Here is a 19,363-nt window from a genome sequence, read left to right as displayed (position 1 = left end):
AGGTACATTTTTGTACTTGGTTGTTTGATTCAATTTTGATCGGTTTGATATCTGTAGGCCAAAATCTGAGAAAAAATTATAACGGAAACTTGACCTTAACAATTTTGACCTTGAAGATAAGGTTGAATGGATTTTATGTCTTCACAATTATTATTCTTTAAGATGAGAGGTACAACTTTGCCTCCACGAGTAAACAAAAATTCTTAGCGGTTTAGTAGATATGAGCCTGACAAAATTGTGCTTTTTGACATCAAGGCCTCAGGTCTTTGGGGGCCCATAACCGCGAAATTCGAAGCAACAGGGAAAAACGCCGAGACACGTGTCTTCTTATTTTTCGTCTTCTATCACGCTGCGGTGTCAGAATGTGGTTAATTTTTTTCGTGTCGCACAGTGTAATTTAAATATCAAATTTAAATTAATTTTTATTAAATGTTACATTTAAAATTGAAATAATTTACAAACTTTTTTCTTCCTTTTTAAATAAATTTATTTATATTGATTATTTTGAAAATTACACTTCCGAAAGTGTCCCAGCTTTCATAATTTTTTTAAAATCTACAAGCCACGGTATTTAGCTTTTAAGCTAGCCTTCATATAAAAATGCATAATTTAAAGTGAACAATTGCAAATATATTGATGTCGGTATGTGCGTATATGTTCAAATATTTACAAAGACAATTAAAATATAAAACTCAATATTTGTATGAATGTATGTATGTATTTTATATAGTATATACTCATATTTTAATACAAGCCCAACAAAAACAACAATGGCATTCATATTAATCAAATTCCAATTGTTTCTGTAACAATAATTGTGTGAGTGTGTACGCTTGTCTAAGTGCATCCGCACATTTATACATATTTGTTTGTGAATGCTTGTATGTTGCAAAGTAATCGAGCGAGAGTTAGATTCTGCTGAAAAGGATTAAAAGTGAATAGAAACCAACGGAAATAATTTCAATTGGCAATTGTTTTGCAATAAATGAAAACGTATGCATTTTTATAAAAGCGGATGTGTGATTGTATATGTATGCATGTTGCAGCAACAATAAAACTTTTGTTGGTTAGGGAGTAGTAGTAATAACAAATACACTTTATATAAAATGCAAATCCCCTACTGCAGTGTGGTCTTAGTGTCAAAGAGCTCCTTTGGGGAGAAAGCCACTAAGAAGAGTAAGTAGTTTCACTTTCTGTTGTCTGAAACTTTGTTTATTTACTTTTTTTATAAGTAGGTATTAACATTCATATCCGCAATCTAATTAAAAAAAATATTTTTTATTAGCTTTGAATACAAACGTTTTAAGGAACTTAGTATACTTCCATACAACAGCAAGAGGTATCGACTTATATTCAAAGTTTCAATTTAGAAAATTAACATTTTACATACAATGGCTTCAATATATCTTCGCTGAATGTTGCTCACATAAACATAGCCACATAGGACGTATAGTCTAAAGACAATATATTGGTCCCGGGAATAAATTCATAAAAAATGCATTGATGGTATCCAGGATCAAGAACGAGGACTGCACCAACGTATCTATCATGGATAAGGTGTTATTTACTATCTGTTGTTTTGGTAAACAACATTGTTATAGATAAGTAGTTGCTTCATATTGTACTTAAAAATAAGAGAGCGCTGAACTTATAAAAATTTAAATAAGCTTTGGTTCGTGCTTAGGCTAGTCCTTTAAAAAGAGGTAGGAACCAACTATAAATAGACAAATTCAATCCCTATTTTGGCCTAACACTTAATGACGATGATATCCTGTACGAGGGGCATAGATGATTAAACCTGTGATAGTGAATTATATGTCGATTTGAAAAGAGGTTTGTGATGTGGGGTAATTTTGTTATATGTTAAAAACCTTTATGTAATGCAACACTTCCCGATGTTTCAGTATTCTAGTTTTGCAGGTCATTTTTTTAATAAATATTTGCACGAAAATCTTCAAAGAAAACAAAACATTTTTTCTAAAATCTCCTAAATTTTCAGGAAAGAAGTCTAGATGTTTATCCAAAAAATGTAATTTTAGAGAAATGTTTACACATATTTTTATACCCTCAGCCTTTAGGCTAGAAAGGGTATATACTAGGCCGGAGCGATTTGAAACTTTAATGGACCCTTCGCGTTTCTGATTCCTGGGATTGAACTGAGCAAAAACGTCTACTGGAGCATATATCTACGATGAAAATCGAGCCTCCCGATTTTGACTTGAAGTTTTTTATTGACGGTTTTTGGGTATTATGGCTTATAACAGTTATAACAGATTTTGGATCCAAGAACTCTCTAGTACATCGCAAAAGTATTGGAATGCTCCTTCAGACAGTTTTGGCCTTGAGAAGCTGCAAACTTTTCGGAAAATGTCGATAAATGACATAGTGCTACAAAAGTTGACTAGAAAAATATTCAAGCGTTCTGATGCAAAATTCTATCGTGTTGGGATCCATGGACAACGTAAGTGCCTTTAGTTCGTTTGGGTCACTTCGTTTTGTTTTTTTTATAACGGTAAAAGTAGTGAAAATCTGGCTTTCTTACATTTTTAAATTTAAACGGACATATCTTTTTTTACAACGGATATCTATTGTTTCTTCCTTTTAAAGGGGCGAATAATATCTTCGAACAATTTATTATTTTTTTAATCGGTTAACAAATGGCTACTTTATAATGTCTTAATTCTGAATTTCTCATAATTTTCAAAAATATAATGTTTTTTGTTTTGTTCAATATTTATTTTGAAAATTGTGGGAAATTCAAACGACGGTACAAGTTTCAATCCTGAGAAAAAAGCCTGAAAGTTGCTATTCAAGCGTTCTGATGCAAAATTCTATCGTGTTGGGATCCATGGATAACGTAAGTGCATTTAGTTCGTTTGGGTCACTTCGTTTTTTTATAAAGGTAAAAATAGTGAAAATCTGGCTTTCTTAAATTTTTAAATTTAAACGGACATATCTTTTTTTACAACGGATATCTATTGATTCTTCTTCCTTTTAAAGGGGCGAATAATATCTTCCGAACAAGTTATTATTTTTTTAATCGGTTAACAAATGGCTACGTTATAATGTCTTAATTCTGAATTTCTCATAATTTTCAAAAATATAATGTTTTTTGTTTTGTTCAATATTTATTTTGAAAATTGTGAGAAATTCAAACGACGGTACAAGTTTCATTCCTGAGAAAATAGCCTAAAAGTTGCAAAAAAACCCTATGACACCGTGTGTAGTGGTTGGAGCGTCAGATAACTCTCGATCGGATCTGCCAATTCGGTCCAAAATTTGGCCTTCGCAATATTTTGTCCAAACATAGTTTAAGTGCGAAGATAAACCGTATCGGTTTAACAAAAGTTCAAAAATGTTCGGAAAAATTGTGCGCATGATAACTCTTGATGGAAGTGACCGATTTGGTCCATACTTTACACATCCTAATATAACTATCGGATATAGATCAGGTTCGAATATGGACTATATTTGTCCACTCCGTCGGGTACCTCCCACACACATTTTTAATAAATTCGCTTTAAGACCTTCTCTCGAATCACTTTAGTTTTTTTTGAAGCAACTTGCATTCGCTGCCTTAATTACGACAGTAAAAGTTTTTTCAGGGGCAAATCCATACTTCTTGAGCAAAAAAGCCCGAAAGTTGTAAAAAAAACCCCTATGGCACCATATGTAGTGACTGGAGAGCTCGAACTGAATACTGCGTTCGTCCACACTTTGGATATCGTAATATTTCTTCGAATATTAGATAAAATTCTAAGGTGGAAGGAGTGGACCTACCGATACCTCCCCCACAAAAGTTCGAAAATATTCGCTAAAATAGTACTCTAAATATTGTCGAGACTCACTTTAAAAAAGCCTTTTCTGTCGATATCACCGCAAATTTTTGCGCTTTAATCCATATTGTTTTGAAAACCCCCCTAAATACGTAAGTTTTTATTGGAAAAAAGTATTTTAATCCACGCAGGCTGAGGGTATATCTCTGTCGGCAATGTCAACTGATACTTTTTTACTTGTTCCAAAACATTTGACAAGATTTTTGAGAATACTTTTGTAGTTTTGGGATTTTTTGTTGCCCAAACATGTTTTATTACACATCCAAACTACTCCATTCTTCCTCTCCACTTGCTTCAATTTTGGCATCACTAAGTTTTGGAAATGCTTGATATGCGCCGAAGCTACACTTTCAGAACCAAGTGCCCTCACAAAATTTCCGTATTATTAAAAATACTTAAACTTCGGTAAGTGTTGCATTACATAAAAGTTTTTAAAATATATTTTTTTTTTTGAAAAAAATTGCTTGAGTACAATAAATAACAAGTAAGAAAAGCGTTAAGTTCGGTCGGGCCGTACTTTTTATACCATCCTCCACCACAAATTTCAGCCATTTCGGTGGATTAATGTGGCCACAACCTTCAAAATACCGAAATTCGGAAGGTACCGTTCTATGGGGGCTATATGATGGCGTGGACCTATACCTACAAATTTCTGGGGGAAGGTTTTATACGCCTAAAGAAGACTAAATACCAAATTTCAGCCATCTCGGTATGATAATGAGGCTAAAACGTTCAAAATATCGAAAATCGGGAGATATTGTATTATGGGGCCTATATCAACACGTGGACCTATATAAAATTTTTATGGTAGAAATGTTTCTTAGCCTCTGGAAACACAAAATACAAAGTTACAACCGATTCTTTGGTCAAATGGGTCTAATACATTTAAAATATATTAAAATGACGCGTACTTTATAAGGGGCCTTATGTGGGGGCTATACCAAAACGTGGACCTATATAACCCAACTTTGGTAGGAATGTTTTCTGGCCTCTGAAGACACAAAATACCAAATTACAACCAATTCTGTGGTCAAATGGGTCTAATACATTCAAAATATATTAAAATGACGCGTACTTTATATGGGGCCTTTTATGGGGGCTATACCAAAACGTGGACCTATATAACCCAACTTTGGTAGGAATATTTTTTGGCCTCTGGAGACACAAAGTACCAAATTACAACCAATTCGGTGGTAAAAGGGGCCAAATATCTTGAAAATTCCTTAAAACGACGACGCGTCACGCGTCATTTTGTATGGGGGCTATACGAAAGTGTGGACCTACATAGCCCGCTTTCAATACCAAAAGTCCTACGTAAATATAACATATTTTCCCAAAATTTTATCAACCTACGTCAATCCGTTCGGACGCTAGAGTGATTTCCACAGACGGACAGACGGACGGACATGGCTATATCGATGTAGAATTGCACGCTGATCAAGAATATATATACTTTGTGGGGTCTACAATGATTGTTTCGAGTAGTTACAAACGTAGTGACAAACTTAATATACCCCCATCCTATGGTGGAGAGTATAAAAATTACTATATAAAGCAAATATTCTCTTTTTTTGAAATGATACCAACACCAGCATCGTGCGATGAGTACAAGTATTTAAAATATTTTTTTGAAAAATGTTGTCCTTTCAAATTTGAATGTCCTTTAAAAGGTCAACAGGATGAGGCAACGAAAAGTGTTAAGTGCCATTTTACTCCATTTGGCCTACAGTTTCAGACGTATATAGGCCGATTCATGTGTAATATTGGCTGTCGGACAGTATTATCAGGACAATCATGAATGGAAATTTTGTACGGAATTTGTTTCATTTCCCTAATTTCACAATTTCGATTAGGCGTGTGTATTCCATAATTAGATGATTCTAGTATTTTTCCACGTTTTAAAATATTGATTTTTAAAGAATTTCACCTTTTTCTATATATATAAAAGAGTAGTGAGGTGAGTGACTGACTGATTCATCAACGCCCAGACGAAACAGCTGAAGCTAGAAACTTGAAATTTTTAGTGTGGGTTGCTGTTGGTGTGTAGGGGTGCGATAAGGTTGGATTTTTCGAAATTCGGACTGGAAGGGTACGAAAAGTACCAAAAGGTACTAAATATGGTACCCTTTGTATTACGCGAACGCGTAGAGCTAGAATTGCGAAATTTGGAACGATGATAACTGACGGAGAACTAGAAAGATGTACCAAAGGGTTTTTGGAAATTCGAACTATAAGTGTACAAAAAGTACAAAAGGTTTGAGATTTGTGTGAACAGATAGAGCTGGAATACTGAAATTGACGAGTAACGATGAAAGGTTTTTGGAAATTAGAACTATAAGGGTACGAAAAGTACTAAATGGTACTAAATTTAGTACAATTTGGATTTGGGGAACGGATAGAGCTGGAATCCTGAAATTTGAAATGGGAGTTACTAATGGGGAGAACCAAAGTAAGGTTTTTGGAAATTCTACCTATTAGTGTACTAAAAGTACTAAATGGCACTCAATTTAGTACTATTTGGATTTGGGTGAACGCAGAGAGGTGGAATACGGAAATTTGGAATGAAGGTCACTGATGAAAAGAAACAATGAAAGGTTTTTTGGAAAGTCGACCTATTAGTGTACGAAAAGTACTAAATGGTACTAAATTTGTAGAATTTGGATTTGGGTGAACGGATTGAGCTGGAATCCTGAAATTTGGAATGAGGGTCACTGATGGAGAGTAACAAAGAAAAGTTTTTGGAAATTCGAACTGTAAGTGCACGAAAAGTACTAAATTTAGTACAATTTGGATTTGGGTGAGCGGATAGAGCTGGAATACTGAAATTTGGAATGAAGGTCACTGATAAAAAGTAACAATGAATAATTTTTGGAAATTCTACCTATTAGTGTACGAAAAGTACTAAATGGTACACTATTTAGTACAATTTGGATTTGGGTGAGGGGATAGAGCTGGAATCCTGAAATTTGGAATGAGGGTCACTGATGACGATTAACGATGAAAGGTTTTTGGAATTTCGAACTATAAGGGTACGAAAAGTACTAAATGGTATTGAATTTAGTACAATTTGGATTTCGGTGAACAGATAGAGCCGGGATCCTGAAATTTGGAATGAGGATCACTGATGGAAAGTAACAAAGAAAAGTTTTAGAAAATTCGAACAATAAGCGCACAAAAAGTACCAAATGGTACTAAATTTAGTACAATATGGATTTGGATGAACGGATAGAGATGGAATCCTGAAATTTGAAATGAGAGTTACTGATGAAGAGTAACAATATAAGGTATTTGGAAATTCGAACTATAAAGGTACGAAAAGAACTAAATGGTACTAAATTTAGTACAATTTGGATTTGGGTGAACGGATTGAGCTGGAATACAGAAATTTGGAATGAAGGTCACTGATGAAAAGAAACAATGAAAGGTTTTTGGACAGTCGACCTATTAGTGTACGAAAAGTACTAAATGGTACTAAATTTAGTACAATTTGGATGTGGGTGAACGGATTGAGCTGGAATCCTGAAATTTGGAATGAAGGTCACTGATGAAAAGTAACAATGAAAGGTTTTTGGAAAGTCGACCTATTAGTGTACGAAAAGTACTAAATGGTACTAAATTTAGTACAATTTGGATTTGGGTCAACGGATTGAGCTGGAATCCTGAAATTTGGAATGAAGGTCACTGATGGAGATTAACAAAAGTATTAATTTTAGTACAATTTGGATTCGGGTGAACGGATAGATCTGGAATCCTGAAATTTGGAATGAGGGGGTCACTGATGGAGAGTAGCAAAGAAAGGTTTTAGAAAATTCGAACTATAAGTGTACGAAAAGAACTAAATGGTACTAAGTTAAGTACAATTTGGATTTGGGTGAACGGATAGAGCAGGAATCTGGGTCCAAACGTTTGGTAACATGTTGGTACCAAAACCATTTTGGTATTGTGTAAACGGTTAAAGTGAAAAATACCTTCTAAAGGGGAACGAAAAGTACTAAATTGTACTAAATTTGGTGTTGGGTGTAGGAACAAAGCTTGGATTATATAATTTGGACAAAAAATATGAAATAAAAAATATGGTAGATGTGTAGGGGTGCGATACGGCAGATATGTTTTTTTTTGGAATTAAAGGAATTAAATCGATTAAATGTTGGTATTAAAAATAGGTTTTAGTACAACCATTCACCACTTCAATATTAAATATTGTTCATATATATTTTATGCCCTTTCCGCATACGAAGTAGCGGGCATTTGCTAGTAAATTATATTCCGTGCGGAAAAATTCCGAGATAAATATTCATGATTGCTCTGTATGTTTTTTTTTAATGCACGTCATAATATACCTCCGAAATACTGTATTGCCAACAAATACATTCTTTACATGAACACGTTCATACAAGAGGTAGAAGATACTTTGTGTACAATATGCAAATGTATGACATTCATATTTATAAATTATTGCATTGTAAAACATACTGTATGTATGTACTTTTGTAACTTCACATTCATGTAACACAAACTACATACACATATTTCACTACAGTTTGTAATAAAACAACAGGCGAAATGAAGGATATGCAGCAGAATCGTTGTATTTCTGTAACAAAACAACGAAAAAAGTACATTTTAAAACAAACTATTATATGAACATACATACGAGTATATTGTACTAATGCTGTTATTGTTCTTTGTTCTATAACAAAATTAATATTCTGAAACCTAGAGAGATCTAAAGAACTGAAGTTAATACTAGCTCATATTCTGCAATATTCGTACTAAGTGAATGAGTTTTTGTGTAAATATTCTTCATACTTGGACTTATTATAAAATTAATTCCAATCATGTAATCGTGAACAATACTCGATTCTTATTCAGGCAACAATTGGAATTCAATTTCTCAAAGAAGGTAAATTATGTGGAGAAAATAACCAAGCTTGTGCGATATAAATAAGACAATAGAAAGCAACAGTAGAGTGGTTTACCGGTGGAGTATGGTTTACAATAAATAACTAATTCGCAGTTGATCTACTTCGACTTCAGTGTCGTCTGCATGGAAAAAAGGCATCGTTGTAATGGGAACAATGAACGGCGACTTGAAAAACTGCAGTCGTACCATATACAGGATACCAGCAATCAGAAATAAAGAAGGACTTTATAGGTAAATATGAACATCTTAGTGGAGGGTCGTAGGTATTTTTACAGTTCGACTTGTTTCCTATTGTAAAAATTTTAAAACTATCCGAGACATCCTATTATATCTTTTGCCAAAAATATTGAAATTTTCTGTGAAAGTTCCTCAAACGATTTGGCCGATATAGTTTATATTGGAATTGATTTCGAAGAGATATTACGATGTGCATTTTTATACCCTCAGAATTTATGCTAACGAGGGTATATACACTTTCGTTCGGGCAAAATGTGCCTTATCGAAATATTGGTTTTATACCCCAATGTTTGGACGAAATGTGTTTTAGACAATTTGGAGTTGATTTAACCATGTCCGTCCGTCTGTATGTCTATCTGCCTGACTGGCTGGAGCGCACGATAACTCTCGAACGGATCAAGCGATTCGGTCCAAAATTTGGCTTTCGTAATATTTTGTCCAAACTTCGTTTAAGTTCGAAGATGGGTTATATCGGTCCACTCCTTCCAGTACTTCCCCCACAAAAGTTCGGAAAATTTGTGCGCACTATAACTCTTAAAGAAAGTAACCGATTTGGTCCATACTTTGCACATCGTGAAATTTCTACCAGACATAGATGAGGTTCCAATATGGATTCAATCGGTCCACTCCTTCGGGTACCTCCCACACAAAATTTCGGAAAAGTTCAGTTTAGAACCTGCTCTCGAACCCCTTTGATTTTTGTTGTAGCAACTTGTATTCACTGCCCCCCATACGACATTACAACTTATGGCAAGTCCATATTTCCTGAGAAAATAGCCTGAAAGTTGCAAAAAACCCCTATGACACGGTGTGCCGATCCGATTTCTCATAGACGTAGCAACCGATTTGGTCCAAACTTTTGATCTCTAAATATTGTCGAAACTTAGTTTATGTTCAAATTTGGGCCCTATCTGTTCAATCCTTGTGGTACCACCAACACAAATATTCAAAATTTTTGTGTGGTTAAGAGTCTGTTCGAGGATCCTTGGACATTTTTACCGAAGGTTTTCCTAGTGGCCCTGTTTACAGCGATATTATGTTTTTCGTAGGCTAGTGTGATTATCTATCGTTATCCCCGCAAATTCTTGAGCTGTAATCCTATCTATACTTTTGTCAGTTTATACGCCCAAAATTTTGAAAACCCCACTGAATACATAAGTTTTTTTTGGAAAAAAAGTATTTAAATCCACACAGGCTGAGGGTATATCTCTGTCGGCAAAGCCGACTGATACTTTTTTACTTTTTTAATGACGGATATTGGCTTACTTATGGCGCAACAAAAAGGTGATATATCAGAAAACAGCAGATTATCACTACATTATTGTGAATGATATCCATACAAAGGATCAACAACACATAGTGAACGAAATACAAACCCATTTGGATACCCTCTTATTATGCCATGGTCATACTCAAACGTATAGAGTAATTGTGAATACGCTATTGTAAGACTGGATGAAGATAGTCATGGATGATCATTCTCACAAAAAACACTCTTATGAAGGAAAATATCAACAAAATTGGATTAAGTGGAAGTACTGTGGGGGACAGGGCCGCTTGGAAGACTACCGGAAATTCGCAGCATTATCATAATTAGTAAAGTTAATAATTTAATCAATAATTTCCTCACATTTAATTACCGAATGATAAATAACAATTGTAAATTAAACATTTTCATACTCAGTCAATTATAAATAAATTGCATTTAAAATTGAATCGATAAACACTTTTCCTAATTTGCTTTATATACACTTGGAATTTTCCACATAATTAAGTTGAGTGTGTTTGAACATTATTATTGAAAAGCTACTAATCTAAGAACGAATTGTTGATAGTAGTTATCTTGTTATTTGTTAACTTAGTATGCAATAATCTATTTTTATCCTTCTGTTCTTTGTTTTTTTTTTTGTATTCATACAGTCAGAGTCAAAAGAAAGTTTACACCGCACAAAAAGTTGTTAATAGCATAATTACACCGGTATAGGGATATAACAAATATAAAATATAAATGCAGTTTTTTTAAGTGTTTAGTTGTGAATTAAAATCCACAAAATATTAGGCCTTGCATAAGCTTAATTATGAAATAAATGAAGATTGATAAAATAACCCAGAATTTTAAGAGTCAAAAGAAAGTTTACACTCTTGCCAAAAGTAAGACATTTTTTAATCCTTTAGATTGACATGCCTTTATTTAGGCTTTTTAACTTATTTTGGTCCTATTCGAGTGTCTAAATAGTAAATCCACCAGTATTTTGGGGAAATCCGGTGGTAATACCCCATTGGACCCGTAGTTCGGTTTTCGGGCAATTTTGGCACAAAATAGGACTTTATTTACATTTCTTTCGAATTTTTTCGGTAAGTACTCAGTGGATTTGAGGTCTAGAGACTACAATGAGTGATCCTAGATGCATGGGAGTAAAATATAGCAATTTGTTATTCATGAATATGGGCTAAGCCTTCAAAGCCCTGCCCAAATGTCAGATCCCCCTTTGATATACGCCCCATTTCAGTTCATTAGGATCAGTAATCTCGTGTCAATACGAGTATCTGATATTGTTCTTGTATCCTTGAACCCATACAAACTATTTCTTTGAACCCCGCTTCTGTCAGGTACCCGATGAACATATATAAGACACCCTATCAAGTTTGATTCTGTATACAACATAATTAAGATTCTGTATACAACATTTTCACCGTTAAAAGCTTCGTTCATGTTTTTCGACAGTTGTGGCATATTTTGCGACAAAATATGTGAAAATGGTTATGAAAATAGAAAAATACATTTTTTAACTATATTTGGTGAAAAAATTGTCAAACCTGTGGAAAATTATAAACGAAGCTTTTAACAGTGAAAATGTTGTATACAGAATCAAACTTGATAGAGTGTCTTATATATGTTCATCGGGTACCTGACAGAAGCGGGGTTCAAAGAAATAGTTTGTATGGGTTCAAGGATACAAGAACAATATCAGATACTCGTATTGACACGAGATTACTGATCCTAGTGAACTGAAATGGGTCGTATATCACAGGGGGATCTGACATTTGGGCAGGGCTTTGAAGGCTTAGCCCATATTCATGAATAACAAGTTGCTATATTTTACTCCCATGCATATAGGATCACTCATTGTAGTCTCTAGACCTCAAATCCACTGAGTACTTACCGAAAAAATTCGAAAGAAATTTAAATAAAGCCCTATTTTGTGCCAAAATTGCCCGAAAACCGAACTACGGGTCCAATGAGGTATTACCACCGGATTTCCCCAAAATACTGGTGGATTTACTATTTAGACACTCGAATAAGACCAAAATAAGTTAAAAAGCCTAAATAAAGGCATGTCAAGCTAAAGGATTAAAAAATGTCTTACTTTTGGCAAGAGTGTAAACTTTCTTTTGACTCTTAAAATTTTGGGTTATTTTATCAATCTTCATTTATTTCATAATTAAGCTTATGCAAGGCCTAATATTTTGTGGATTTTAATTCACAACTAAACACTTAAAAAAACTGCATTTATATTTTATATTTGTTATATCCCTATACCGGTGTAATTATGCTATTAACAACTTTTTGTGAGGTGTAAACTTTCTTTTGACTCTGACTGTATATTTGTGAATTCTTTTTGTGGTAAATTATTAAAATTTTCCACTTCAATTAGATTTAATAAATTATATAAATTATAAAATTGTGTTTGTATGCTAATATAACACGCACACATACATAGATATTTATTTAAAAATGCTGATGTAAATACAAATTTGTATATAAACATGTATGTATGCATATGTAACACATTATTATATTGAATGCAAACTAATTTATTGGTAATAATTTTAAGGTTTTACCTAATAAAACTTATTAAATGCAAATCGTTTATATAAACGGAAATATCAGTAAATATGCCAAGTACACACACACTCGACCATTTATAACAACAATTATTCACATGTTTTCATAACATAATATACACGCATATTGGTAATTATAGCCTTTACACATTTGCACACACACATATCTCTGTGGTTAAGTCAGAAATTACAAGAGAGAGAATTTTGTTATGCTTATTTATCCCAATATTTCGCAATTATAGAATTGCATCTTCAAGGGTTGATCTACCAAATAACAATTATATTGTACGAGTATAATGAAATATATAAAATTATATAAAAATATCACAGCATTCTGAAGAGTGTTGGAGCTAGAACCGTGCCCTGTGGCAAGCCGTTGTTGAGTTTTCACGTTCTGCTATGATTGTTTAGATGAACAGTGAAGAGGCGGTCGCTGAGGAGAGCTGAGGAGAGCTGATATAATGTTGCAAATTCTACTGCACGCTATGACCTTACTTAGTTTCCGCAGGAGTGTCATAGGCAGTTGACAGATCGACGAATGACTCCGCTGTTTTTTGCATCTGTTCGAAACCATTTTCTATGAAATTCGTGAGTGCTAGTACTTGGTCGATGCAGTTCCTACCTTTCCTAAATTCAGCTTGTTGAGGTGGTAAGAACTTCTCTATTTCTTCCTCAATTCGGCTCAATATAAGCCTTTCAAATAACTTTAGGCACAGTCAGAGAAAGGGCAATCGGTCGGTAGCTCTAAGCTTCAGCTGGGTTTTTGCCTGGTTTGAGAAGGGCAATGACTTTTGACTTCTTAAAGAGACCCGGGATACGGCCTGAGTGAAGGATATCGGTGTAGAATCTGGCAAGCCATTTCCTAGTACGGGGACCACTATGTTTTATGAACTCTGGGTAAATGCAATCCACCCCTGCTGCTATTCCATTTTGCATCTTTGACAGTGCTTGATCAATTTCCGATACGGAGAAAGGGTGGGAGAAGGAGACATTTGGGGTGGTGTGACTACGTAGGACCTTTAATTCCGAGTTAATGTTTTGTGTGAACGGTTTGTCAGCCTCGGCCTTGGATAAATTGATTATATGGGCAGCAATGATGTTTAGATTTAGATTTATTTAAACATTTTCGCGTTATTTTTCGGCATGCACAAATACATTGTAGAAGGTACATGTTATTGTTTTCAAAGTGGTTGATCTCTAGATGACTTTTCAACCAAATTAAAGTTAGTTGAAGAGTAGTGCATAAATGGACAATTGTCGAATTTTTTTCTGTTCAAAGTGGTTGATCTCCAGTTGACTTTTCAACCAGTTTATAGTCAGTTTAAAAATAGTCGATTCATTATCAACTGGTTCATAAAAGTCCGACAGCGATTAACTAAATGTGTTCGCTATACGATTAGAGGACAGTCTTCCATGACATTGGAGGAACTTACAAAAACCGTCAAATTCGCTTACCATACCTTTAGAACGAATTTATAACACTGTGGTACAAAAGGGAGCTCAACGTTTGGGGGGGAATTCCTTTTGGAGATGAAAGCCCTTGGTGAGTATGTACAGAACCCCGAAGGACAGATTCACCGTAAGTCGAACTTTCGCGTTATGGCGTGATGAATTGCGGTTCTCGAATTAAAGGACGACAAGGACATTGAACGAAGCGAGTTAGAAGGTCGAAATGATCGACGAAAAAAATCCTCATTTGACTGAAGACGTGTCATTTTAAAAATAACTTAAAGCAGCAGCGAACAGTGATATAATGCTGATTCCAGGCGGCTTTTAGGGTCTCCAGCTAAATATTCATCACGCCATAACGCGAAAGTCTATCTATATATTCATCAAGGGCTTTCATCTCCAAAAAGAATTTAAAAAAAAAAATTATAAAATCCTTAAAACGCTTGAAATCAGGTGGTACCGCTATATGGGGACTATACAAACAAAAAACAAATGGTGGGTCCCATTACCAAGTTACAGCCAATTCGACCAAAAAATGAAGCTAAAATCCTCATAATACTTGAAATCGGGTGGTACCGCTCTAAGGGGGCTGGACCTATGTTTACAATTTTTGGTGGGGAAATGTCTGTATCATTGGAAATCCCAAATGTCAAATGACAGCTAATTCGGGCAAAAATGAAGATAAAATCCTCAAAATACCTGAAAACGGGTGGTACCGCTATATGGGGGCTGTAGGGAAAAATGGGCCCAAATGCATGTACTGTCATCCAAATCTGAAAAGTGTGCAAAGTTTCAGTTCGATTGGTCAACTGCAAATGCATTAAAAATGAGTTACTAGATTTGAACTAAATGGGCGGTTCCGCTACTTCGGGGCTATAGGAAAAAAGGTACCCACATTGGATTTGATTTCATATTCATGTATTGTCATCCAAATCCGAAAAGTGTGCAAAGTTTTAGTTCGATTGGTCAACTGCAACTGTGTCAAAAATGAGTTACCAGATTTGAAATGCAAGTTAAATAAAACACCGTTTAAACACTGTAAAATGGACCCATCTTTGTTTTAATTTCATATCCATGTATTGTCATGTATTGTCTGAAAAGTGAGCAAAGTTTTAGTTCGATTGGTCTAATGCAACTGTGTCAAAAATGAGTTACCAGATTTGAAATGCAATTAAAATAAAACACAGTTAAAACACTATAAAAATGGACTAATATTTGTTTTGATTCCATATTCAGGTGTTGTCATCTAAATCTGAAAATTGTGCAAAGTTTCAGTTCTGTTCAACTGTGTTAAAAATGAGTTACCAGATTTGAACTAAACGGACACCAACCCAAGTTAGATAAAAAACTGAAAAAACACTATACAAATGCAATAAATTACAAATTCTATATTTTTAAAAGTAGAAATAACACATTTTAATATTTAATCGATTATAGTTTGCGTCTGATATTTTCTCACCAAAAATCTTCGACAAAGGTTCCAGCTATGATGTAGTACACATACAATACACAGTGGTCCCACTTGTATGGAAAAGAGTGCTAAAAATAGTTGTAATCGAACTACCGCCTTCAAATTTTAAACGTAGATTTATTACAAGCCAAAAAGATAGAAAACCATTTTTAGTGGATATAGGTCCATACCATAGAAAGGTACCGCCGATTTGTGGGATTTTGACGATTTTGGCCAAATTAACCAACCGATTTGGATGTTATTTTGCATATTGAGTTTTGAGTGAATAAACTACCTCCTTGCAAAAAATATTGAATATAGGCCCACGTTTAGGTAGAACCGCCATATAAATGTACACTCAGATTTTCGGTATTTTGACAATTTTAGCGACATTTTGTAACTGATTTACCGGTAATTTGGCATTTTGAGTTCTGAGTGAACCAAATACCTCAATGCAAAAAATGGTCAATATCGGTCTACGTTTAGGTATAGCCCCCATATAAACTTACCTCCCGATTTTCGAAATTTTGGCGGCTGTAATTTTGCATTTTGAGTTCTGGGTGAGCAAATAAATACCTTCTTGCAAAAAATGTTCAGTATAGGTCCAAGTTTAGGTATAGCTCCCATATAAACGTACCTCCCGATTTTCGGAATTTTGACGATTTCACAAGCGTGGTACAACTTAGCGGGTAGCAGATGCGGACAGCTGAACTTCCTTTAATCGGTGAGGTACCGTTATATGGGGTGCTATACTAAAACATTTTTTAAACCTATGTTGGAATGTTTTGTGACCAGTGTGAACCTCAAATGTGAAACTAGAGGTAGTTCGGTCCGAAAAGTAGGCTACAATCCTCAAAATACCGATCGGGAGTTATCGTAATATGGGGGCTATACCAAAACTTGGTCCTATGTTACCGATTTTTGGTGGAGATGTTTTGTGATCACTGGGAACTTTAATTGCTAAATTACAGGTAGTTCGGCCAAAAAATGTAACTAGAACCGAAAATCGGGAGGTGCGATATTATTTCCACACTATGGTAGAAAGTACAAAAAGAAGGAAGTGGTAATGGATTGGTCATACATTGCGAAAGGAACAATAAGAGATATGCTGCCATGCCCCTGGAGCACAGAAGGAAGCGTCGGCCAAAAAAGAGAAGTATGGAGAAGCGGAACTAGCTGGAATGAAATTAAATAGATTGCAAATGATAGAATAGCTTGGAAAAACTTTGTAAAGGCCCTATGCTACACCGAAAATTTTCTGGAGAAAAGCTTTCTAGTTCCAACGAAGTTCTAATACAAATTTCAGCCATTCCGGTGGCGAATTGAGGCTAAAATCTTAAAAATATCGAAGATCGGGAATACCGTTTTATGGGGGCTACAGCAAGTCTATGCTATACTCTTTCCGGTAACTCCCCAAAAAAAACTTTCAAAATTTTCGATAAAATGATGATTTTGTCCAAATATTGGATTTTGTAATATTTTGTCCACACTTAGTGTAAGTTCGAATTGAAATCACTGTTGGCCCTGATATCTATCGAAGCGAATGACTCCCAAAATAATATTCACTTACAAAATGGAATATATTGGTCAATTCCTTCAAGAACCTCTTCGGCAACACTTTTGAGCTTTACTCCAAATCCACAATTTTGTCTATCAGTTCATACTTCCAAAAAGTAATACATAAATATTTGGAATATAATTTTTGTTGTGTAACCGGTACTTCAATGTGTCCATTGTTGAAAGTTTGAATCTCTGTCGGCAAAGTCAACTCATATATTTTTACTTGTTTAAATATTTTTTTACTGACTACCATTTCCATCTTTTTTAAAATCGATGGTGATATAAATGTGGGTTTTTCTAGCCTTTTACTAACACATAAACGAAAATATTGAACTTTAAATCTTAACTCTTGAGGTCTTTTGTAGCCAAAAGATATCGTAGGCTGTAAACATCAAAGACCTCTTGAGAACTTCTTTGGCTGGAAGTTTTCCTCAGACAGAATTTTCAAAGTTTAGTTTGGGCCAAAATGGTTACCTCGTTCCAGAGTTGTCGGACGTACCAGCCAATTGGACAGAGAGACGCACGGATAAGGCTAAATTCACTCCAAATTTTCTGAAACCGATTTTATTTTAATATATGAGGTGTATAAAAAAGTAGATGGCCTCACTATACTTTCAGTATCTGCTACGCAAAATACTTTCTTCGTCTCTACTGAAAAATGGCCTATGCATGATTGTTTTATATAATATAGTAGAATATTCCTCTTCCGAAGCAGCACAACTATATTGGTAGTATCATCATTATTCCATTGAAAAGTTTCCCGGACGAGAAATGTTTTTATCAAACAATTGGTAAGTTGAGTTATTATAATTAGATATATTCAATCGGCTGCGAACCTTTGACTGGCTTGGCCATTATGGTAAGGCTCTAATTGAGATATTTTTCTTAATTGCGCGATGTGTTTGCAAACACCTCTATAATGTAGCTATTGGGGACAACAAATAATATGAGGAGATTTTTTTGTGTTAAGTTCATAAGACAGTCCATTATAGGCAATAATTTATTTGTTGGAGGGAGGTTCGTCATAGAGAAGCAGAACCAGTATTTTATACAAATCTGCCAATTTTCATTCAGCCACACGTATTTTTACATTTGAATTTTCAATATTAGACTTAAGCTTATATGCTTTAAATGAGCTTTAAAAATCCAATAAGATAATATCTCATTCCCAATAGGCAAGCTAATGCGTAAAAGTTTCCCTATAGCAAAAATTACAACACCATCTCAATTTAGTCTTCCCCTTCAGCACCCAAAGCAGCAAATTTAATTCCATTGTTTCTAACTGAAGCAGTGGATTATTGCTTTTGTTAAAATAAATCAACTAAAATACACCTTTCAATTTGGTAAATTTTGTAGTTCAAGCATTTTACCAAAACATCTGTATCCGGTGGCATGCCGAGAAATAGCTGTAAATTGTGTGTTTTCTACCCCAAAAACAAAAATACGCAACGCCAGTGAGGTTACAGCCTATAACCAATTCATGTTAACAACCACTACGGGCAACCAACGATCCAACCCATAGTCAATTTGGAAATAAAAGAATTTCGAAATTCAATTCAATTCGTTTATCCCCTTTTTCAGCATTTTATTTAATTATTAAAATCAATTGAATTGTCAACGTTTTTGAATTTATTTTCAAAGCAAATGTTAGGATTCTCATACAGACCAGTGTGTGTATGTGTACGCATCCGTATTACAAACATACAACGGCACACACACGCAAGCCAATAACTAAAAAGGACTAAATTTTGTATTTAAATAGTTATTTGTTGGAGAAACTATTTAAAATTCGTAACATGCAACTGAGACCGTTTAAAGAGCAACAACGTTAGTCATTGAACAAACACAAATAAATACACACACATACGCCTACGCATTCACATACATGCATATTAAACCCAAAAACGAAACAACAAAAACACCAGAACGACAAGTTGTAAAATTCCATGGAAATAACAGATTAATTTTAAATCCCTCCATAAACGAGGATAATGACGATACAATTACAATAAACAACACCAAAAGCTACAACAACAATAATAATAACGTAATGACTTTGTT

Source organism: Musca autumnalis, unplaced genomic scaffold (genome assembly GCF_047663935.1).
Source record: "Musca autumnalis isolate F117 unplaced genomic scaffold, ASM4766393v1 scaffold_3, whole genome shotgun sequence".
In the NCBI taxonomy this organism is placed as follows: Eukaryota; Metazoa; Arthropoda; class Insecta; order Diptera; family Muscidae; genus Musca; species Musca autumnalis.
The sequence above is the reverse complement of the archived record's forward strand: the minus strand, read 5'-3'. Positions refer to the sequence as shown.